This window comes from Lynx canadensis, chromosome F2 (genome assembly GCF_007474595.2).
Source record: "Lynx canadensis isolate LIC74 chromosome F2, mLynCan4.pri.v2, whole genome shotgun sequence".
Lineage (NCBI taxonomy): Eukaryota > Metazoa > Chordata > Mammalia > Carnivora > Felidae > Lynx > Lynx canadensis.
Window position 1 is genome coordinate 64276042 of NC_044320.2, and position 24343 is coordinate 64300384.

Genomic DNA, 24343 nt, shown 5'->3' on the forward strand with positions numbered 1-24343 from the left:
TATCATGAATACCAACATGGGTGAACATTTTAGTCTTATGAATTATATGTCCAAAAAAAGAAAAAAGAGAGAGAGAGAGAGAGAGAGAGAGAGAGAGAGAGAGAAGAATTTCCTCACAACAGAGAAGAGTCCTAAGTTTAAATTCATTTCCATGTCAAAGACATGCCATTAACTCTGAACGAATTTTTTTATATTCCCCTTTTAATAAGATTTAATGTCTTAATAAGAAGAAATATCTAGACTCTGTTCCTTCCTGAATTAATATTTTTATGGAGATCTTGGCAATCATGCCTAGGAATATAACAATGAAATATTCAATATAAAATTGCACAAAATGTGCCTGTTTGCCATCAAAGTTTCAAACTCCTTTTAATGAGAATAAAGATTAGTAGGATTTAGAGAACATTCTCAACTTTACCTTTCAGTGCTACTTATTTCACTGTCTTCTTTCTCTTCTTACTTCCTTATTTTTGTCACTATATTTCCCATAATTCCTTCTTGCTCTATGCTTCCTTTCATTGCCCTCAACCAGACCCTCATCATCTCCCATCCTGACTGCAGTAATCACCATCTATGAGTTTTCTAGGGTCAAGTTTCATACCCTTCCTAATTCTCCCCACCAGTTTCCTGCCAGAGTGGGCTTTTTAAGATGTCATATGAGGTACTCGTTACCTTTCCATAGTCCCACAGTGGTTTCCCAATTCCCAGGATAAAATCTAAACTCAAAAGCCCCTCGTGATCCATCCTGGTCCACCCTGATGTACCACCACTTTCATCTCCAGCTCACCTCAGTTAACCCTTGCACTTCAGATAGAATTAACAGGTAGCTCCTCAATTTTGTCACTGTCTGATATGCCAAGAGGTTTCACTTCCTGCCTAGAATACACTACATTTATTTATCTGTTTCAGACATTGACACTTCTTCCAGGGCTCAGATGTCCTCTCTACTGAAAGTCTTCCTCAGGGAAGAGAGAACTACTCCTGTATTCTGCCGTGTGCCTATTGTACCAACATAATAATTACCGCCTAGTAATTGTCCTTTCATATCCCCCTCCCTCAAAAATAATCTGGAAGGTCCCTAAGGACATGGATAACTTTGGTCACCTTTCAGTTTCAAATTTATTGAGCCATGAATTAAGAAAATCTTTTCAAACATATTTTGAAATTTTAAGACAAAATCAATACGACCTGTCGATTTACTCTCTTGATGTCTCAAATTCATCCATCATCTCTCCCCTCTTTTAGTAATGTTTTTCTGTAACTTGAGGTATTTTGTTTATTTTGCTCAGACAAATACTATTAAGATAAAAATAAGGGCCCACAACTCCTGAAAGTGGATATCGCTATATATTAAATTTCCACTTTGCTTACAACAACTCCTGTATGAAAGAAACATCATATCTGCCTTCCCTTGATTATGGCAGTTAACTCTAGAGATGTTGAGTCCCAATCTAGAATTTCAGAAAGCCACAATTTTTCTAGAGTTTGGGAGGGGGGCAGGGGTTTGAATAGGTGAATCAGAGGAGATATTTTAAAGAAGTGAAACTATTATGATATTATAATGATAAATACAAGACACTAGCATTTGTCAAAACCTATAGAACTTCACACAATAGAGTAAAACTTAGCGTATGCAAATGAAAAAAAATATTGTGGAGTTATTTCTACAGAGTGTATTGCAAGCCCTGGGAGAGGGAATGGGGTAATTGTTGAAACATCAGCAATGTTCTGGTCTCAAGGCTGTTGAATGCAATAGCACTATGAGAACAGAGCCCCATGATCTCCCAGGAGCCGATCAGGGAACAGACCATTGTAATTGCCTAGCCGTCATTGAAACTGCACATCTTCCCTACATGCTTTCCCGTAAACACCAGATGTGTACTTGGTCTATGTCTGGAGGCTCTTTGTGTTTTCCTCCCACGCACTGACACTCTTTGATGTTTATACCTGGCGAACATGAAATAAAGACTATGTACAGTTTGCTGCTGCTGTTATTTCGCTGGCAGAGGCACCTTGCACGTCCGCTTAGTCTGTCTGAGAACTTTCTTCAGTGCACAGCTACAAAAAATCAATTAGAGGTTGGAAGATCCCAAGATGGAAAGCAAAACACTAACAAAGCATCTAGACGCATTACAGATGTATGAAATGTAACTGAAGGGGGTGATGGAATAAGGTGCTAACCTAAGTAACTTTGAAAATGAATGGAGTCTGTAAAACCAAAACCAAAAAGAACTGTTCACAAATACTGTATACTAACTGATAAAGTTGTTTTCCATGTACATATAGGTTAACAAATCTGAAGCTACATATATTCTGGAATTGGACAATGAAGCAAATGGATAACAGATGCTGGGAGCCAAATTTCTCACTGCTGAAGTGGGAGTTTATAGAAAGCAAGGCTAGACTGATCCATGTATAATGTATTATTAGAGTTGGAGACGTCAGCATAAACTCATGTTGAGCTCACTACATATACAGAAGGCCAAATATCGAAATATTTATGAATATTGATATACACATGGGTTACTACAGACACATGTATCTCCCTACTCTGGCAGCTGAGAGGGCTTAGAAGCGATGACATCCCAATAGCAAAGAACACAGCTACCACCCATATCTTGGTTCCTAATACCATTCTCTAGTGAAAGAACCAGAATTCTTGAAGAAATGACTGATTCTAGGACTGAGGCAGGAAAGATACAAGATAAGCCTGAAGCATCTTGTGGTGCCAGAAAGCAAGAAAGTGTTCACACATGTACACACACACACACACACACACACACACACACACACACAATAATGGGAATATATCAAAGGGATAAAGGAGCCAAGTGAAAAATCTATTAATGGCAGAAGCTAGGACAATTTATACCACAAAATAAATAAGATAGCATTGGGTTATTATGCAATATAAAATAAATATCTATGAATCCATTCTGACAAAAAGAAATGTTTGACTAAATAAATTAATAGGTAAGAATAGATAAATATGCCATGCAAAAGGATTTCAAATAATCTATACGGATACTCTGCTCTTAAGGAGGTGGAGAATAACTTCCTAATCTGTAAGCGCATGCTATGGGTAGTGACTTTCTACCAGAGTGCAATATGGAAAGGAGGGCCAAAAGACTAACTTTACAGTGGAGAAACCTGACCAACACTATCTAAAGACAAGTGATTAAGGTGAATATCAATAGCAATAATTCATAGTATGTATATACCCTTGATAGGAGGTGATGAAATGGAATTTGACCTCTATGGTTTTCCTTCTCAAACACATCATCTCAGTGTAACCATGAGAAAAATATCACACAAATCTCAACTGAGAAACAATCAACAAAATATATGACCAGTACTCTTTAAAACTCTTACCATCATCAAACACAAGGAAAGTCTGAGAAATTGTCACAACCAAGAAAAGCCTAAAGATATCACTACTAAATGTAATATGATATCTTAGATGGGATCTTGGAATAGAAAAAAGACATTTGACAAAAACTGAGGGTATTTGAGTAAAGTATGGATTTAGTTACTAATAATGTATCAGTATTGGTTTATTAATTGTGACAAATATATTAATATAAGGTATTAATGACAATTAAAACTGGGTGAGAGGTACAAAGGAACCCTCTGAACTACCTTGTCAACAATTCTATGAACCTAAAACTGCTCTAAAATAAAAAGGTTAATTTAAAAATTAAAATAAGCAAAATAACATTTTTAAGTGATTTTCAATCTTAAAATAAAAGCAGCTTTTTTTTTTTAGTACCAACAACTTGAAAATAGTCTGTTAATCAGATTAAAACTTAAATTCCAGACAGTAGGTCCTAAGAGTTGTCACCAGAAGGAGAATATTTTTTTTCTTTTTATTGTATCTATACGAGATGATGTATGTTAACTCGACCTATTGCGGTCATCATTTCATAATATATATAAATCAAGCCATCATGCTGTATGCCTTAAACTTAAACAGGATGCATGTCAATTACTTCTCAATAAAACTGGAAAAAATAAAAACAAAACTTATATTGCTATAAGAGATGGGCTTTGCACTGAAAAGTCCTTGCCTCAGGGTTGAGAGTCACAGTATTTTACCATAGTTAATTTAGAACATGTCACTTCTCTTCTTTGGATGGAATGGAGTAGATGAAAATACTAGATAAAATGACCTGTATTATTTCACAAGTGGTAAATTGCTGGGTCTAGATTCTTTAGACAGCCAGCAGATTGTGAGAGGCACTAGATGAACTACTGTAAGGAAAGCTGGCAAAGAAAAAAATAAAGATAGTTAATCCTGAAATAACACTTTAGGTGTAAATTAGTGTTTATTTTTGGAATTTAACTTATTTTTTGTTCAATTTTCTCAATTATTGGATCTGGTTTTGCAGGGCCATACCTTAAGAAACAGCATAAATGCAAAAAAAAAAAAAAAAGTCTTGGATTTAAAACTCCATAACAGTATACAGGACGGCAGAAATATAATTTCAGAAATTTTTGTGTAATAGAGAGGGAACTCACATCCCTGCAAATTACCAAAAATAGAACACACAATCTCTGATGTTTAAGAAAGAACTATGAAAAGTACCCTTTTGGCTTTGTAAGGTAAAATCAAAATGGCTAAATCTTACTCATTTAAAACATAAAATTTTAAAGTGACCATGAAAAAATATTTTTAGTTAAAAAAGCATTTTGGTTATTTACCTTTTGGTCCCAAATACTAAAACCTGCTTTCATAAGAAAAGACATAGCTAATAAGTCAATTGTGTTACTTTTTCCCATAATAGTTCAGAATATTAAGCAATCCTACTGATTGGTTTCCAGATTTAATGGCTTTACTCCTGCAAAGATAATAAACATTCAGTTATCCTTTGTTTATTGTAAATTATATAAAGTAAAAATGGAACATTAGCTCAGTAAAACATGTAGTTTGGGAAGAACTCTAAAATGGTAAGTTTTTGGAATCGTAGATATAGTACAAACATTACTATTAATAGATCATTTAAATGTTTTACTTTGGTTTTCCCTAAAATAGGGTTTAATAATATTAATGCACCTGTTTGCTTTATCCATGTCAACAGGAAATACTATATATGTTCAAACTAAAACCCATCAGACTTTTTGAGGGGGACAAGAAGCTGAAATCTTGAACATTTCTAAAAACAGGAGCTGATATGTTCTGTGCCAACTTGTTCAACAATTTTTCTAGAGGAATATTAAACTATGTCTCAACCATAGTACAAACTGTTTCATACACCCAAGAGCAAGTTCTGGGGTTGCTTTTAGAAGAAATGCCATTCATCCTTTTTCTAAAACACTTTCACCGTAAGTATGTAAACACCCAGGGACTAGGAGTGCTGAGGAATGGTGATATGCATCACATGGAAACCGGCTGCCAGCCGTATGTCAGCATATCATTGTATCTGCCAACAGAGGAAGTGCTTTATAAACTTCAGCAGTAGTATTATTCCACATGGATAGCCTATTTTTGGATTCTCTAAATGCAATCAATCAGTGATTTATGTCATCTGTGGCCATGGAAGTTCAGTATGTTTAGAGAAAAAAAAATGCTCTTTTGCTTAAACTTTCCCCATTGGATACTCCAATCCTGAGACAACTGAATATCCCTCTTCCTTTGGATAAATATGAAAACAATGCACAAAACATCAGCTTCTATCTTCCAAAAAGGATTAATCGCTTTCATTTTTACTTCTATAACCATAGGATCCACGTAAAATAAAAATCCCGGAAGCATGTTGCATGTAAAGTGAAACAAAATTACCCTCCTCTTCAGGTACATTTAATAGACTGCTCTCTCTGACGCAGAATTAATTCTACACTTCCATTGAAACAAATTTCTCCATTTATAACTTACATACGTAAATTAATACAAGCATACCTCATTTTATTGTGCTTCCCAGATACTGTGTTTTTCACAAGTGGAAGGTTTGTGGTAAGCCTGTGTGCAACAAGTCTATCAGTGCCGTTTCCCCAACAGCATTTGCTCACTTCATGTCTGTCACATTTTGCTAATTCTCTCAATATTTCAAACTTTTTCATTAATATTTTATTTGTTATGGAGATCTGTGATCAGTGACTATGACTTGCTGAAAGCTCAAGTAATGGTTAGCATTTTTGAGCAATAAAATGTTTTTAAATTAAAGTGTATACTTTTAAAAGATATAATCATATTGCACATTTTATAGACAATACAGCGTAAACAAAATTTTTATATGCATTGTGGAAGCAAAAAATTCATTGACCAGCTTTATTGCAATATTTGCTTTACTGTAGTGGTCTGGACCTGAACCCACAATATCACCAAGGTATGGCAGTAAAGTTTGAAAGTACCTTTCTTTTCGTATTTGTTAATGAAATGTCTTGTATTCTCAGACTGAGATCCATGATTTTTTAGTAAATTATACTTTTACAGCCCATTTCTTTTGGGAATTGTAAAAGGTCAATTAAAACCTAAAAGAGGGAAGTAATAAGTTTAGGAAGCTATAAGTTTGAACTCCTAGAATTTGGGAAAAGAAAACAGAAAAAAGCAATGATGAAGTTAGAAAAATACGGTGTATTGTGGAAAACATTACAAAATAGATGCAAGGTGCTAAAATAAATTTATGTGACAAACTTGCTATACTACACTGTGCACTGGGACCGTGCTCCATTTTATGTCCTAATTCATGCCATTTGGTGACATTTCTCTGCAAGGAAATTATGGGATAAAATTGTAAGGTTTTGAAATGGAGGAGAGATTACTGAGTACAGACAATGGAAAATAAATCATTTTTTCCTAGCATGTCCTTCTAGTTCCTGATTCTGTGGAGGTTCTGAGTCTTTCATGGACTTTTCATGGACATTGTTTATAGAAATTGCCAGTACTGCAAATGATTCTAGCCCATACATTGTATCCATTTGAACGTGATTTGTTGGTACCCTACAGATATTGGTCAGTTTTCCCAGTTTTTCCATCTCTTTATAACTTCAGCATTTCCTATTTGACTGTATATCTAAGGGTTTAACCGTCCTTTGAACTGGTTGTAACACTTTACTGGTCCTCTTACTAATTAATGAATTGAGTAAGTCTTTGATATGTGTTCATTTTATACCTGTATGAAAACCAGGATTAAGACTTAAAAAAAAAAAAAAAACAACATTGTAGCAACGTGGATGGAACTGGAGAGTGTGATGCTAAGTGAAATAAGCCATACAGAGAAAGACAGATACCATATGTTTTCACTCTTATGTGGATCCTGAGAAACTTAACAGAAACCCATGGAGGAGGGGGAAGGAAAAAAAAAAGAGGCTAGAGAGGGAGGGAGCCAAAGTATAAGAGACTCTTAAAAACTGAGAACAAACTGAGGGTTGATGGGGGGGGTGGGAGGGAGGGGAGGGTGGGCGATGGGTATTGAGGAGGGCACCTTTTGGGATGAGCACTGGGTGTTGTATGGAAACCAATTTGGCAATAAATTTCATATATTGAAAAAAAATAAAAAAAATAAAAAACAAAAACAAGTTATCCTTTAACAAAATGTATCAGTTCTAAATGAATGTCAAAGACAAAATAGGGTTTCCTTGAAAAAAATTGTTTCCTCCTTTCTTAAGTGAATGAAACTATGTCACAAGTAATAATATTGGTTTTTGAAAAGTGAATCCCTGTGCATGATAAAAAGCAAATTGTATCTTATCTATGACAGGATAATGGCATGCACTTTCCACAGAAGTGTAGTTGGAACTTCATGACAGTCACCATCACGCAATAGTACAACTCAGAGAACAAGACGGGCCAAAATAGGCATGAGAAGTGATTTTAAGATACTGTGTTGCATAGAATCGGCCTCCTTTCCGGTTCAGATCGTAGAGCTGGCAAAACCAACCTCCACAGATTTGGAAAAGGGCCTACCTGCTCTACATGCTTTTTTTCCTGTCTGACACCGTTAGCAATTGCCAATCTGCTATTTGACACCTTGAGTTAGTTCACACTCCTGTGTGTGTTGCCTCCGGCCTTCACCAGCTAGCTTCCTGCAGACGTGAGGAGCTGCTCTAAATTGCTCTTTACAAAGTTTCAAAAAATCATTAACTTCAGTCTTTAGTTCTTTATAGCTTCTCACCCATTTAGGTTGACAATACTTTTCTGATGCATATACATTTAAATTAATAAATCTCTCATGATTAGGGGATTTGTAAGCAGTGCACTATGCTACTTTCCAATTATTCATATGGAAAATGTGATGTTTTATTTTTATTTATTTATTTATGTATTTATGTATTTATTTATTTATTTATTTAAATATATGAAATTTATTGCCAAATTGGTTTCCATACAACACCCAGTGCTCATCCCAACAGGTGCCCTCCTCAATACCCATTGCCCACCCTCCCCTCCCTCCCACCCCCCATCAACCCTCAGTTTGTTCTCAGTTTTTAAGAGTCTCTTATGCTTTGGCTCTCTCCCACTCTAACCTCTTTTTTTTTTTTCCCTTCCCCTCCCCCATGGGTTCCTGTTAAGTTTCTCAGGATCCACATAAGAGTGAACACATAGGGGGAATGTGATGTTTTAAACACATTAGCTTTCTGTAAAAAGTGTGACAATCAAGCTTTGGACGCAGTTGATTTTGATAAGTTGTTTCAAATTCTATACATTTTTTGAATAACTGTTAGTATTATTTCAAAACTGAAATTTCTGTGACTTGAAATTCTTATTCCTACCTGAGTTACCAAGTGTTTTACTAGTGAAGAACACATAATTTCTTTAAAAATTTTGACCATAAGAATGATTTTGAAGATTAGGAAAAGTAGACTATTTAAAAATATCTCATTTTATATTTGCTCAAAAATACAAATCCTATTCTGGAAAAATAATATATTAAACAACAAAAAATGTTGAACGGAAATTCCATTTTAATTTTGCTTGTAGAAGAGACCGTATTGTCTCTTTAGTTCGATTTAGGTCTAAACAATATTGACTTAGTGTCATGTGGTTATAATTTTGTCTAATTATAAGACTAAATTGAAAAAAGCAGACTTTGATCTGCAAAAAGTTGTCCAAACTTTAACAAGAAATGTTAGATATATTTAAAAATGTAAACACTGTGGTTTATTCAAGTTTTAGTGTATATACTACATAAAAGCAAATGTTTGCTAGCCCAGTTTTAACTTCAATGCTTCTAACATTTATAAAAATTGTTCCTTATCGTTTGTGACTCTACTAAGAAGCAGAAAGAGAACAAACATGAAAAAAGAGTAGACGTGAGAGAAAAAAATTATCATTTTATGGCTCACATTCTCAACATGCTCTCCATGGAGAAGAATTTGAGTATATATTTCCTAGAGACCAAATGAATTAATATCTGCAAAAAGAAACGAACTAGTAATAAGTTAAGAGCTCGCTAATTAAGATCATACTTAGATGGGGCACCTGGGTGGCTCAGTCGGTTGAGCGTCCGACTTCGGCTCAGGTCACGATCTCACGGTTCGTGAGTTCCAGCCCCGCTCTGTGCTGACAGCTCGGGGCCTAGAGCCTGCTTCAGATTCTGTGTCTCCCTCTCTCTCTGCTCCTCCCCTGCTCACACTCTGTCTCTCTCTCAAAAATAAATGAAAGATTAAAAAAAATTTTTTTTAAAGATCACACTTAGAGTTTTATTGTAAAGAATGATCACATGTTGGTTTAAAAAAGAGCTTAAATCTAAATATAAAACAATATTAGATGAAACCACTATGTCAGAGCACCTGGTGACAAGTTGGTTGAATGTCCAACTCTTGATTTCAGCTCAGGTGATGATCCCAGGGTCTTAGGACTGAACCCCAGATTGGGTTCTGCGCTGAGCATGTAGCCTGCTTGGGATTCTCTCTCTCTTCCTCTGTCCCTCTCCTCTGCTTGCACTCTTTCTCTCTCCCTCTCTCTCTCCCTCTCTAAAAATAAAAACAAAAAAACAAAACAAAAACAAAACACAAAAAAGCTATGTGATACTGAGCTCCTAAAAAAATGCTTATGGGCATACACATACTTATAAATTCAAACTGAGAATCGGTAACGAATCTCATAAGCTGGGGAGATTTTATAGCCCTAGTCAACCAAAAATATTGTTCTTGAGAGTAAATGAATAAACAAAACTCATAAATGTATTAATAAAATTTTCCTCTTTACCCGTATTATACAAAATTGAAGGTTTTGCATGATGTATGTAGTTACTCTCTAGAAATAACATGGAAAGAACACTTTAGGGCAGTGTTTCTCAAACTCTAGGGTGCTTCGAATCACATGAGGATCTTGTTAGAATACAGATTTTGATTCTTTGGATCTGGTGTGATTTTGCATATCTTACAAGCCCCAGGTGTTGTCTGTGTTGCTAGTCAGAGGACCACACCGAGAAGCAATGCCCTGCCAGAACCTCCAACAAAATGGCACAAATCCTCAACCTTGTTATCACATTAAGCATTTATAATCGTGTAGAACATGTATGCTTAGATTGCACATAAGGATCTTTTTCTCGGATGAGAACTGCACAAATTAAAGTTCCATCATCTTGTATGCGGCCCATTTCCTGTACTGGCACCTCAATTTTCTTCTTCCTCCAACAGTGCTAGACTGGTGCAGGACACATTACAAAGGGTATCAGGCACCCCTCTTGTAGAGGTGGCCCACCATCCCAGGCCCACCAAGTAGGCTACCACCAAGTAGGGAATGCTGAGCCAAGAGCTTTAGCAACCACAGAATCCTAAAGAGAAATTCTACTTGGGTACACACCGAAAATAGTGTCTGCCTCTCTTTGGCAATATTAATGGTTTTAATGTATTCTAGTCAATCTCTGCATCAAATTCATTAAACTGAAATTTAAAGTTGGTACTCTAACCCTCCGATTTTTTGCACCATATATTTTGATTTTTCTAACCTGAACCCAGACAACCAACCTGGTCTTCTCCTTTCGTTATCTCTTCTCCAGGTGCCTTTGGCAAAACTTCAATCAGCTCCAAGCTTGCAAACCAGAGATGTTAGGGACTTAAAGGGGTGCTATATACTCTCATTTTCCTCTCCGAGTGGTATTTGGAAGCAAGTGTGAGTTTAAGTATGGGTACACTGTTCTGAGGAGGTTTTGAGTGGCACATTCAGTAGGCCACTCAAACTGGATCTTAAATGGATGCATGCGCGCAAGAATAAAATATTTAGAGATAAAGATATTCTATCTTTCTGAGGAGCAATATTCAAACCAAATATTTGGTACTTCTTTGACATCATCACCAGATTATTTCCCAGTCCCCTTCACCTACAACAGATTCAGATAGCTAATTTAGTGACCACTGTGGTTTGGCTTCAGATCAAGTCTTGTGGATTCTATCCACGGGTTTATCAGCAAGTTCCCAAATACCATTTGTAGACAGTCCAAAGACATGTCCTGTGACACAGAGCATGCTTGGCTATCTCCAAACTAAATCCAGACATCTAAATGGTTTTCCAACAAAAATCTACCATATATCTTATTTGTCAAGACAGCACTTTGCTTAATGGCTTGTACAAGTAATGTCCTTGATGAACATTTATCACAGGAATGAACACCAATTTGGTACAGATTGTTCTTTTCATAAGAGCAATGATCATGTCTTATTATTTTGTGCACGTGTTTCTCATTTTTTAGGATATCAACAAATGTTTGTGAGTGAAAATATATGATAGCCCTAGGCCTGTGCAGTTGTACACATCATTTTCAGGATGACTAAATTATTATAAGGTATCCCTCTATCAACAAGGAAAAAAACAACATTTTGATGAAATATTATTTATCATCCTGTTTTATTGGGCATGACCAGTGTGACTGGGTATACCCCAGACTGGAAACTGTAGAGCAGATCGAGAAAACCCAAGTGAAATTCATCCTATATGATAGACTGATTTCAGACTATGTTACAAGGCTAACTTAAAACTCACTTCTTCCAGGTAGTTTTTCAGTGACTGTCCTCCACTGGAGGCTTCTCCCTAGAGGCAAAGAGGAATAGAAGTTGAAAAAGTCAGGGGAAGGAGAAAAAAAAGAACGATAGAAGGTGAATCATGAAGAGTATTGAAACCTGGGAATAACACCAAATCCTTACTATGCTCCCACCATGCTGATTGGGGTTGTCAGTCTGGTGACTTTCTCCTTGGAAGGAGTTCATTTTTTCAAGGCAACAATATTTCTTTTAAGTGGATTTTAAGTCACATAAATGAATAACCACCTGGAATAGCTAACTAAAACTTAGGACAGAATGCTAAATGAGATCCGTAAAATTTTGTTATTAATTTTATAAATATGTTAGTTTAAGAAAAAGGTCACCAATTCTGTATTCTATAAATCTGTATGAAGATCTAACACATGAACTTCAAAATATTTTATGGAGAGAGTATAGCTCATTAACCTGTCTTTTCCCAGTGTTTATATGCAGCCTTTCTTTCTCACCTTGCTTGTACATTATTAGTAAATTTTCCATTATTTGTGCTTTTCACGAGACCTTTATCAGGCACTTGTAATCACTGAGATTTAAATCATAGAAATTTAACATCAAATTAAACATACATCCCAAATCCATCTAAACATTGGTGGTCAAAATTGTCAAACAACTCATTAGTTTGGATAAGTTATATTTTTTATACTACATGGCCAGAGACATTTGGAAATAAATCCCAAGATATCGTGAAATGATAAATTCTAGGAGAACATGTGTGTTTAAAGGATAACCAAATACGTGTGAATAAAGCTTACATTTGTTCCTAACTTTTGGAGGACATTATTTTTAACACTTCAAAGATTCTCCATATATTATCTCATTTAATTGGTTTTCCACTACAAACCGGAGGGCAAGACATCCTCTGCGAATCTGATGAATAAAGAAACTAAAGCCTGAGGGGCTCAAGGAAATGCTTAAGTTCAAGTGGCTAGGTATGGGCAAAGCCCTGCTGGGACCAGATTCAACTCTGACATTCCTTTCCCTCACTGAAATGAAAAGTTTAAAACATAAAAAATTAAATGTACCTTATTTTTTAAAACTTGTGATGAATACTCCAAAGCACTTTGACCGAGTTAAAAAAAAAAAAAAAAAGAATGCTCATTTCAAAACAAAAATTAAGCTAGAGCGAGTTAAAAAAAATGCTCATTTCAAAACAAAAGTTAAGCTAGAAATAAAGTATTGGTTTCCTTAAGCGCTTAGAAATCACAGATGTATAATATTTTCCCCCCCAAATCATGGTTTCCACTAGTGAAAAATTAGTATGCTGTAGTCTAACTGTTTCCAAATGCTTCCAAGCTTGTGGGATTTTCAACGGATATGACAGCCAAAGAGATAGGACAGTTATATTTACTTAAGCTAAAATATAAACTATTAGGAAAAATCAAATCCATATAAAACCCCCAAACTGTGAGGAATTTAACTCAAAGCATATGGAGGAGGCTGGAAATTTTCTTCAGATAAACTGCTTTTTCTAGTTGGATTTGCTATACTATCTCCCTTTATTTGGATAATTCGTGGAGAGGGAATACAGCGGGATCTTCCAATTTGGCTCTTCCTTGTGACAGAACTAGTCCTTTGTGTACTAGTAATCCCTTCCCCGTCGCCTGGGTTGCCCGGGGAAAGAAGATAGCGAGGCAAACTGCAGTTGGTAAAGATCTGCTTTCTGGAGGGGCCAGCGTTGGAGACCTGCCTGGCCGGCCTCTGAACATCTGAGGGCTAACAGTGAGGCGCTCCAGGGCCGCCCCCGGGCACTCGCTGAAGAGGCTATTTGTTTCCTTGGAGCTAGACTGCAATGGTTTTCCCAATTCATCTGGACACTTGCAGTCTTATGCTAAGACCTGCTAATGACTGAGGGTTTTCTTGATGGTCAGATGTAACCAAAGCACTGTGTAGGCTACAGGGCTTTCTTGAACAGGCTTGCTTCTTCCCACAGTGTCAGGTCCTTTTCAATACCCATACCATAGAAGAGGAGAAACCCACACAACATCATTCGTTTCAAAGGCCACACAGACTGGAGTTTGGCTGTAGCTACCGTTCATAAATCACTGACATTGGTGGCACTGATGAATGAGGAGCATGAAGTAAAAAGACCACCGGAGGAAAATACAGAGGAAACAAACACTGCATAGAGCATTACAAATTTGGCATAGGGCCGAATGCACAAAACAAAGAACAAAATGTCAGGATCTCTGATCTTAGGGTCAGAATAGATGGCACCAATCAAGAGGCTTGATTCAATATGTCAGTCTCAGGTTCCCCATTTCTAACCTGGGGCTGTTGAAATGCTGACCTTTCCTCCTTCCCCCCGCTGGGGGCGCTAATGAAATAAAATCCCTTTCAAAGCAGAAAGCTGTCAACTTCCGTCATCCTTTTCTAAATTTAAAAGAACTGGCATTTTAAATATCAAGTCTCTCTAACAATATAATATTTTGATAATCACCCGGAAGTAAATAAAAATTACCCAAATGCAAAATCGCTTGAAAGAGAAGAAAAGGGATACAAGGCACACAGCGGGGTGCGGAGGGGGGAAAGAGCAGAATACGTGGAAACTATGCCAGACGGAAAGAAAAGAAAAGAAAAGAAAAGAAAGGAAAAGAAAAGAAAAGGGAAGGGAAGGGAAGGGAAGGGAAGGGAAGGGAAGGGAAGGGAAGGGAAGAAAGAAAATGTATTTCCTGAAATGTGGTTTCACTTATCATGAATCTTAATATAACCACACTTGAGATGAAAAATGTTTTAAATGTGAATTATAAAATATATTATAAACTCAGAGAAAGAGAAAATAAAGACTGACATGATTACAGTTTACCATTTGGCATGGGATTATGACTATTAGAGATGAAGGCTCTTGTTGCTCCTTTAGTTATTTTCCAGCTAAGGAAATATTCTCAGTGAGAGGGAATATACTAGAGACAGAGCTAGGACTAGGCCCACACTCTCCTGAATTCAATACCATCTTTCACTATACCAGGCTTCTCTTATTTAAGTGTTTATTTATTTTGAGAGACAGAGAGCATGCCTGCAAACGGTTGGGGGTGGGGGGGTGGGGAGGAGGAGCTGTCAGCACAGAGCCTGATGTGGGGCTTGAACTCACAAAATGTGAGACCATGACCTGACCCAAAATCAAGAGTCAGACGGTCATCCGACTGAGCCACCCAGGCACTCCATGCTTGTCTTATTTAAATCAGTATTTTCTATTCATCTCTTACAAATCCTTATGTAAAATGCATATAGACTTGTATTTTTCCATAGAATATACTTATTCACAAATCTTTTACGTCTAAGGCCTATGGTATGAATTTCTTCCAAAGAAAGTTTCATGAGACCCCTACTTCCACCAGAATGCTCTTTCTTCCCACCTTTCAACTGAAATTAAACAATAATCCTAACATAGACAGCACCCTCTTAAGAAGAACGCATAGAAGAATGGGAGCTTGATAGGAATGGCCAAGGCATATCTGAACCTAAGGGACTAATAAAACTTCACCCATTATTTATTCCACAAGTATTTATTAAGCACTTATCGCATGCCACATACTGTGCTATGTGTGGGGACAAAGAGGTGAACAATCCCTAACATAAAAGAACTACCGTAGTAAGAACAAATCCTACCGTAAAAAGTTTACCTTGAGAAAACAGTTATGAGAATATAAAACAAATGTTACTCAACATCGGCAAGCCCACGGTGCTACAGTAAAAAAATACGGGGAAAGGGCTCCTAGTGTTCCATTTATTCAACGAGCATGTATTGACAACTCTCATGTGCTAGAAGCTGTTAGAGCCACTGTATACATGTGATCGAAAAGACAAAGTAGAGGAATTAAAACTTGAGGAAATTATTTTTAATCTTAGTCTTAAAGACTTAATTAGCCAGATGAAGGGGCTGAATAACAAGAAGAGCTCATACGAGGCAGAAGGAAAATTTTGTGCAAGACCCCAGATACAATATAGCAAATATATGAAACCACAAATATTTCAATGAAGAGCACCAATTATACTATGTACATAAATGTGTACTGTATTTTTAGATATAGAGATATTAACATCATGCATCATTTCCTAATTCTATACTATAATTTCCTGTAATATAGCTGTTGACATGATGGTTATATGTTGTGTTTTCTAACTGCATTATTATACAGCATTGCCGACTTTGTGGCAGATGTTATAGAAATTGAAGTTCAGCTTTCCAAACTCTAGCAAACTCTATAGGCAGCAATTACCACTGATGTCCAAGAGAATAGGCAGTGATCTATTTTCAGTTAGTAAAAAGCTGGGTGCAGTAGTTTGTAACTCAGAACTTTTGGAAAGCTCAAAAGTCTTTCAAATCGTCGATGTTGTCAATAAATGGTTACACTTGTTTGCAGACCATGCATATTAACAAGTGCTGTTTCTAATTGGCCTCAATGTCTTTTCATATTAAGTTAAAATTTTTCTGAAAACTTATCCACGATCTTGGGAATAAATGTTGCAATAATGCAGAAGTACAGACACCTCTCTTTTCTGAAAATAGCACATTTATCCTTACTGCCTTAGCATTTCTAAGAGCTAAAAAACAGTGACATTTTGAAATAAGATGTTATGATTCACTCTGCCTTCAAGTTCCCCTGAAGCAGCTTATGTTTGTACTAGGAACCAGCAATCTAAGGCATGATCAGAAGCCAAATTTGTACCCTCACAAAGGAGAAATAACATTCAATCCCTAAGCACATAACTGACGGTTAAATTAAAATGAAAACGATTTACATGTTTCTTCCAATTTTTTCATGTTAAGCTAAATAAGTCCTTTATGGTAATGCCCTTGCCTTACAGACTCACCTTAAAAGAATGAAAAAGGGCAGCAGCAATTATGGGATTAATAATTGTCACTAATAGTGTTAAATTTTAAATTACTTAAGGCATTTTAGCGTTCCTTCTTATTTTCTGAAAAGTAACTTTTGCTGTTGCAAAAAAAAAAATGTTTTTTTTCCTTTAATCCCACGTAAAACAAAAAAGGGGGGCGGTGTAAAGCTAATAATGAGAGGCTTCCTGTTTGGGAGAGTGCTAACTTTTATCCGTGGATATTGGAGAAGAGACAGAGTGAAAGGGTGGGGCTATATGGATGCTAGTGCTAATGATATTTAATTACGTTGACTTATAGAATAGATAGAGATACATATTATTGGTCAATTGATTTTTAGAAAACTCCATTTGACCTTGAACTATTCATTGTACTATTTATGTGTGTCTTTTCTGATGTGTTGACTGATTTCCCATATCAATAATTAATAGTTTCACTACTATCATTGCAGAAAGGAGTAGTCGTTTATTCCTCTAAAATGGTTTAATGTGCCAAAACAGCAAACTAGCAGCCGTAAGATCCTGGAGAGTCAACTTTTCTTCTGAAGCAGAGTTTCTTCATACATAAAGTATGGACAACAGAACCACATGGTTGTGTCTCATATGAGATGGTGAATGTGTAAGAGTATGGAAAATTCCCACTGTAAAGTGCAATATTATTATTTTGTAAATGCCTATATCACCAGTGATCCCACACCTATTGGTTTTCCTGCTTCCTACCCTGGCCCCACTACTCAAATTTCTATGTGCTCCTTTGACACTATGATATCTTTATCAAAACACCTGTCACATTCTACTATAATCCTGGTTACTTGCTCAATCTTTCCCCTTTAACTCTAAGTTGCTGGATGGCAAAATTAATTTTTATTAATTTTTGCCTCCCATGTCCTGGTAAAAGTCCTGGCAAAATGTTTAGAGAATGAATGAATAACCAGACAAACAATCAATTTGTAGATTTTACATAGCTCTGGATCCTATACAAGTCAAAATTTATAAATAGTGGGATAAAAGAACTCAGTCACTTTTATTTATTCAAAAAAAATTTTTAATGTTTATATATTTTTGAGAGAGAGACAAAGGGAGTGCAAGCCAGGCAGGGGAAGAGAAAGAGGGAGACAGAGGGTCTGAAGTGGACTCTGTACTGACAGCAGAGAGCCTGATATGGGGCTCGAACTCAGGGACTGTGAGATAATGACCTGAGCTGAATTTGGACACTTAACCAACTGAGCCACGCAGGGGCCTGGCCCTTAAGTCACTTTTAAAATCAGTGAATTATTGAATTTTTAAAATCAGTGAATTATTATTGAATGCTTGTGCAACAAACCCACTGAAGAAGTTGCTGATCATAGGGTTTATTAGTAGTTACTGAATAAAATTTCCACCTTGAGATATGAAAAATATGTATTAGTAAGTATATTTTAATCACTTCTTGGCAATCTACTGCTATGAACAATTATTTTCATAATAATGAAAAATGGAAATGTTCCAAATTGGCCTTTTATTTCTATTTATTATTTATTTTTTTAATTAATTTTATTTTGTTTATTTATTTTTGAGAGAGACCAAGACAGCATGAGCAGACACACAGAGAGAGGGAGACAGAGAACCCCAAGCAGGCCCCATGGTGTCAGCACAGAGCCCGACTCAGGGCTCAAACTCACAAAACTGTGAGATCACGACCTGAGATGAAACCAAGACTTGGACGCTTAACAGACTGAGCCACCCACGTGCCCCCAAAATTGGCCTTTTAAAAAAATATGAAGAGATACAGAATTAAAGAAAGAGAAGTTTTTTTAAAAACTTTGAGAGGTAAAGACTAAAATAGAAGGGGCACAAGATGAAGCAAGCACAAAAGACAACACCTTAAGAGAACCAGAAGGTTAAAAAAAAAAAAAAAAGAGGCAAAAACAATTTTTAAGGGAAATTTTTTTAATCAAAAAGAAATTAATAAAGGAATTTTTTAAGTATTTTAGGGAAAGTGATATATGCTGAAGATAAGTAGAAGGGGAAACAAAGTTGACCCTTGAACACTGCAGGGGTTAACGGTTATAACCCAGTTTCATGCCAGTTGAAAATCCATGTATAACTTTTGACTCACCCATAACTTAACTACTAAGAGCCTACTGTTGACCAGAACCCTTGCCAGGAACATAAATAGTCAATTAACACACATTTTACATATGATATGTATTATATGCTGTATTCTTACAATAAAGTAAGCTAGAGAAAAGAAAGCGTTATTAAGAAAGTGGAAAGGAAGAGAAAAACATTTACAGTACTGTACTGTGCTTATGGGAAAAAAAAAAAAAAGCCCTATATAACTGGCCCTACACAGTTCAAACCTATGTTGTGCAAAGGTCAACAGTATATGGATAATAGAAGACTGTAAAGAAGAAAACAAAAGCAAGGGAAGAGAATAGATACAAAAAATTATAATTCCAGGAAACCTCCCTGAAATAATAATAATACATTCCATATTGCACTGTATGCCTGACAATAATTAACCAGAAAGACTGACGACCACAAGACCAATTCTAGCAAATTTATTGTATTTTAAAGAAAAAGAAAAAAAATACTTTGGGCATTTAGAAAAACAGCTCACGTGACTTATAAGGGGAAAATATTTAGATTATCATTAGATTTTAACAGCAGCGATTTATGCCAGTAGAAAATGAATTAATATATTTAAGATACTGAAAGAAAGAAAATGTGAGCCCAGTTAACTAGTGGAGAATGACCTTCAAAAACCCAAAATGCTTACATGTAAGAACAGATGGTGGGTATTGACTACAGAGTCACCTGTCCTGAGGCCACACGGCAGTTTGAAAGGGGAGTATATACATAGGGTACATACTCTGACAATGTGGATTTTGTGCAACTATTAAAAAATTGGGAGAGAATAGAGAAGCAAATGCATTTTTTTTTTTTTAGTTTTCAGTATTTATATTGGTAGATGCATTGGCATTTTTATCTTGAGACTCTGCGTATAATGTTTTAAAACTAATAAGTGATTATGGAATATTTTAATTCTAATATCGCTTTTCTCAATGAAGATCAAAATTGTGGGTATAGGAAAAAGCAGACAAAGATATAACCATAAAAAAATTAAACTAAAGACTTGGTATTCAATATGGGCACCTGGGTGGCTCAGTTGGTTGAGTGACTGATTCTTGATTTTGGCTCAGGTTGTAATCCCAGGGCCATGGGACCCAGACCATGCTGAGTGTGGAGCCTGCTTAGGATTCTCTCTCTCTCCCTTTGCCCCTCTCCCCTGCTCTCACTCTCTCTCTCTATCTGACATTAAAAAAAAAAAATTGAAAATGAGTCTTGGTATTTTCTAATCTGAATTGAATGTGTCAGTATGAACTGTCCACTCAAAGGGGCTAGAAAAAATGACCAACCCAGTAGCAATGATTATCTCTAGTGTCGAGACTGTGATCTTGAAATACCATTTCTCACTAAAAGGAACTAGGGCCTTTTAAAAAAACACTGGCCTATTCCATATTTGGGGCAGGCTATGTAAAACACAAGCTTGGAATATCTTGTGCTACCCAATAGCAAGGAAGCTACCAGAGACTACCAGGGGCATAACAAAGTGACCCAAAAATAAAATTGAAGCTCTCACAGCCCAAAGATGGGACAATTTGAGATCTAGCAGTGAAAATAACTTCCATAGGTTGAAACATATCAAATAAGTTTAAAGAAAGAATTGGTTCTCTTCTGAAGATAGTAGGGAAAGTATTCATTATCTTGAAAACTAGTAAAGAAGGAAGAGAAATCAAGCAGGCATCCTGCCTTTCTTATGAGAACTGTATTACTGGCTAATCAAATGGTAAGTGAAGGAAAGGGTCTCTTAACAAAAGTACTCTAACAAATAAACACAAAATAATTCATAAAATCAAAATATCACCACTTTGCAACTATCAATGAATCAACAGAGTTTGGCATTAAGCCTCAATGGCTGCTAAGATGGTAACATGAGAAACAATCAAATATTACATGTCCCCTCTAGTTTTGCCAAAGAGGAGCTTTACCCAGTTTCTGGATAATTTGCAGGAACTGAAGGACTGAAGGACTGAAGAAGACTGAAGAATATGTTGAATTATACCAGGAATATGAAGTTAACAAAATTCAGATTGCAGAAAACTACACATCAAATGGCAGGGTTCTTCAACAGATAAACTGTAAGAAAATGCAAGAAATGGCAGAGGAACCTGTAGATTAAAAGAGACTGATTTTTTAAAAGTTGGCAAAGTTGACAACATGTCGACAGAGGCATATTTGAACGATAACTCTACTTTCAAAATGGAAGGATGATTATAAGTTAGAATAGCTGTTACTTGTGGGGAGGGGCAGAGGTTGTGACTGGGACAGGGCACACTGGAGGAACTTCTCGGTTACCTAGCAAAATTCTATTTCTTGACCTGGGTAGTGTTGTCACCATAAATAAGTCATTAAGCCATACATTTGACTTGGGTGATTTTATTTTTTTTTAATGTTTATTTTTATATTTATTTTCAAAGAGAGAGAGTGTGTGTGCATGCACAAGCAGGGGAGGAGCAGAGAAAGAATCCCAAGCAGGTTTCATGCTGTCATTGTGATGCCCGATTGGGGGGCTCGATCTCACAAACCAGGAGATCATGACCTGAGCTGAAATCAAAAGACCCAGGTGCTTAGCTTACTGAGCCACCCAGGCACCCCTGATTCGGGTGATTTTCTATATTTGTATTCTATTTTGTAACAAAAAATATATTTCAAAGTAAACAAATAGCCATTTCTAATATTAAACTATATAGTTACAGGCATAATTGTAAGGTACAAAGGCAGCTCTTAAAAATGAGTGTGAAGTATTACAAGGCTCTATTTACTATTGGCTACATCTCCATGGTCACATATCTAATCTCTCATTGATCCAAATCTTTTGGTGTATGTAACAAAGTAATTATTGGTTATATATCTAGAAAAGTAGTTAAAGAACACTCTTATTGTTCTGATTCGATCTTAAACTAATCTAATTATAGCACTGACCTCATAAAAATCAGTTGGCAATTTTGATTTTTACCATTTGAAATAATTAAACCTTTACATTTTCTTCCATTAAGCTTTTAAAAAAATCAATAGATGTCACTTTGGAATCTGTAAAGTACTTGTATAAATTCTCTAAGGTCAGTGAAATATGAATGTCAGTCTCATAATTTAAACCAAACATACAATGTATTCTTTTAAAATTAAATTAACTCGTGTCTTTGCAAAATGGCTAAATGGCTAAGGTGACCAACTTCCTGAACTGTGACTCAGATGGGAGCATGCAGGAAAGCCGATACCCAATGGTCATGAAATACCAAGACTTTTATGTCTCTTCTGTTCTCAGCCCATGTTTCCTTAATTTAAAAAAATGATTGATTTTTTAGATAAGTAACAATGCTAGACATGTCTCTACATTGAATGAAACATATTTCTCTAACAGATCATGGACACAAATAATTTAGTGCTTCTTTTAACATATATCTCTGATTTTTAACTTCAACAACAAAAAAGACCAGTTTCACATTTCAGACACCCTTGCATTATTTAATAGACATTAAAGGGCTATAGACTAGAAAAATTGTTTTTCATTGACTTGTAAATGTAAATAAATATAGGCAGTCCAGGGCAGAAGTCCTGCATTAAAAGTGTATTTTTAAGCTTTAAAATATTTACTTAAAAAAAATATTTACTTAAAGGGGGTTGATCTTTTATTTATTTTTAAAAATTTTTTAATGTTTTTCATTTTTTTTTTTTGAGAGATAGAGAGACAGAGCATGGGCGGAGGAACAAAGAGCAAGGGAGACACAGAATCCTAAGCAGGCTTCAGGCTCTGAGCTGTCAGCACAGGGCCTGATGCGGCACTCGAACTCACGAACCGTGAGATCATAACCTGAGCTGAAGTCAGATGCTTAACCGTCTGAGCCACACAGGGGCCCCTGATCTTTTATTTAATTGATTCCTTAAGTGGTCCAAAGAGAATGCTAGCTGTAGAATTAAGTTTCAAAGGAAATAAACAAAATGTATGAAGTAGCATTATCTAGCCTGTCACAAACTTGGCAGCTGATATCATAAACAGTGCCATTAGGAGAGTTCGGACTTGGCTAGGGGAAATATTTTGAAGCATAATCAATTTTCCAAGAAGAAGAGGTGACCTCCAAATAAATAAGAAAAGTGACTTGGGAAGATAAAGATGGTGTTTATCCAAGTATCACAATTACTAACTCTGAAGTTTTGAAAAGACAATTGTCCATTACTCTGTCTGAACTCACCACCTGTGTTTATGTACAGTTATTTCTTCTGCTTAATATGACTTGGTCACTGGACTAAGACTTGGCTTTGATTCGATGTATTGTCAGAAAGTGGGAAACATGATGTCCTAGAGAGGCAAGAGTACAGGCTTTAGAGTCCAGCAGCTATGGGCTCATACCCCAGTTCTGTCACGTATGCACATGTGCATTGGGCAAATTATATGACTTCCCCGGGTCTTGGTTTCTCCTTCAGTCAATGGTGATAACACCATGAGCACCTCATGGGCTATTATAATGATTACATGAAACAATGTCCGCAAAGCAGAGAAGACAAGTATGAAAGCCTGGCTGTCATCATTATTTATCAGGATAATAAGTACTAGTACTAGTATTAGGAGGCTTTCAGGGAATGAAAGACAGAGAAAGCCAGCTTCACACTATGTAAGGTAGGAGAATTAGAGATATGCTTAATTGTTTAAGAATGTAGCTGGAAGGGGGACCTGATGCAGGGAAATTAGATGCTGCTTTTTCATTTATCCAGTCTTATTTGGGTGTCACTTTCATTACAAGGATCTTGCACCTTCAGTGACAGGTAGTTATTGAATGGCTTCCCATACAAATCAGATTTCAGCAGTGCATTCAACGTGGACGGATGGCAAGGGAAAAGGGACTTTTAAGAGGCTGGACATAAGAACTAGAAAGAAGCAAATGACACAAGTCAAGAGAAATTATTGAGAAAGGGAAGTAAGAATGCATCCTTAACAGGACTTTATTCCTGACCATCTCTCCTTCTTCAATTCAAGACCCTCTCCAACACTCAAGTCATACTGAGTAACCTCCAGTTCCTCCTACAGTCAGTGTCTCTGTCTCTTTGTCTCCCTGTCCCTCTGTCTGTCCCTCCTTCCCTCCTCAGGCCATTCCTTTGTGCATTCCATGCCCTCTTCCTGATTTCACCTAGTAAGATTCTACTCTTAAGTCTAAGTTCAGTGCCCCCTTGTTCCAAGAAGACTTCCCAACATTTGTGTTGCCCTCCTCATGTGTTCCCATGACTCTCTATACAGTTAGAGAATTTGCTACACCAGTTGCTTTGGCCTGACATAGTCTCCACTACATTGTCAGCTCCCTAAACACCTCTTACTCTTTTTAAGTTTATTTATTTATTTTTGGGGGGGCAGAAAGAAAGGGGGGAGAGAGAGAATCTCAAACAGACGTTGTCAATAGGAGCCCGATACGGGGCTCGATCCCACAAACCATGA

At 36.4% G+C, this 24343-nt stretch overlaps 1 long non-coding RNA gene across 1 annotated transcript in view; it reads right to left on the minus strand.

Moving 5' to 3' along the window:
- LOC116737879 overlaps positions 1 to 24343 on the minus strand; it is an 86652-nt gene that overhangs the window by 28910 nt on the left and 33399 nt on the right. Inside the window, exon 2 of the long non-coding RNA XR_004343181.1 lies at positions 11924 to 11971. This is a non-coding gene — a long non-coding RNA (uncharacterized LOC116737879). The remainder of the gene's footprint in view (positions 1 to 11923; positions 11972 to 24343) is intronic.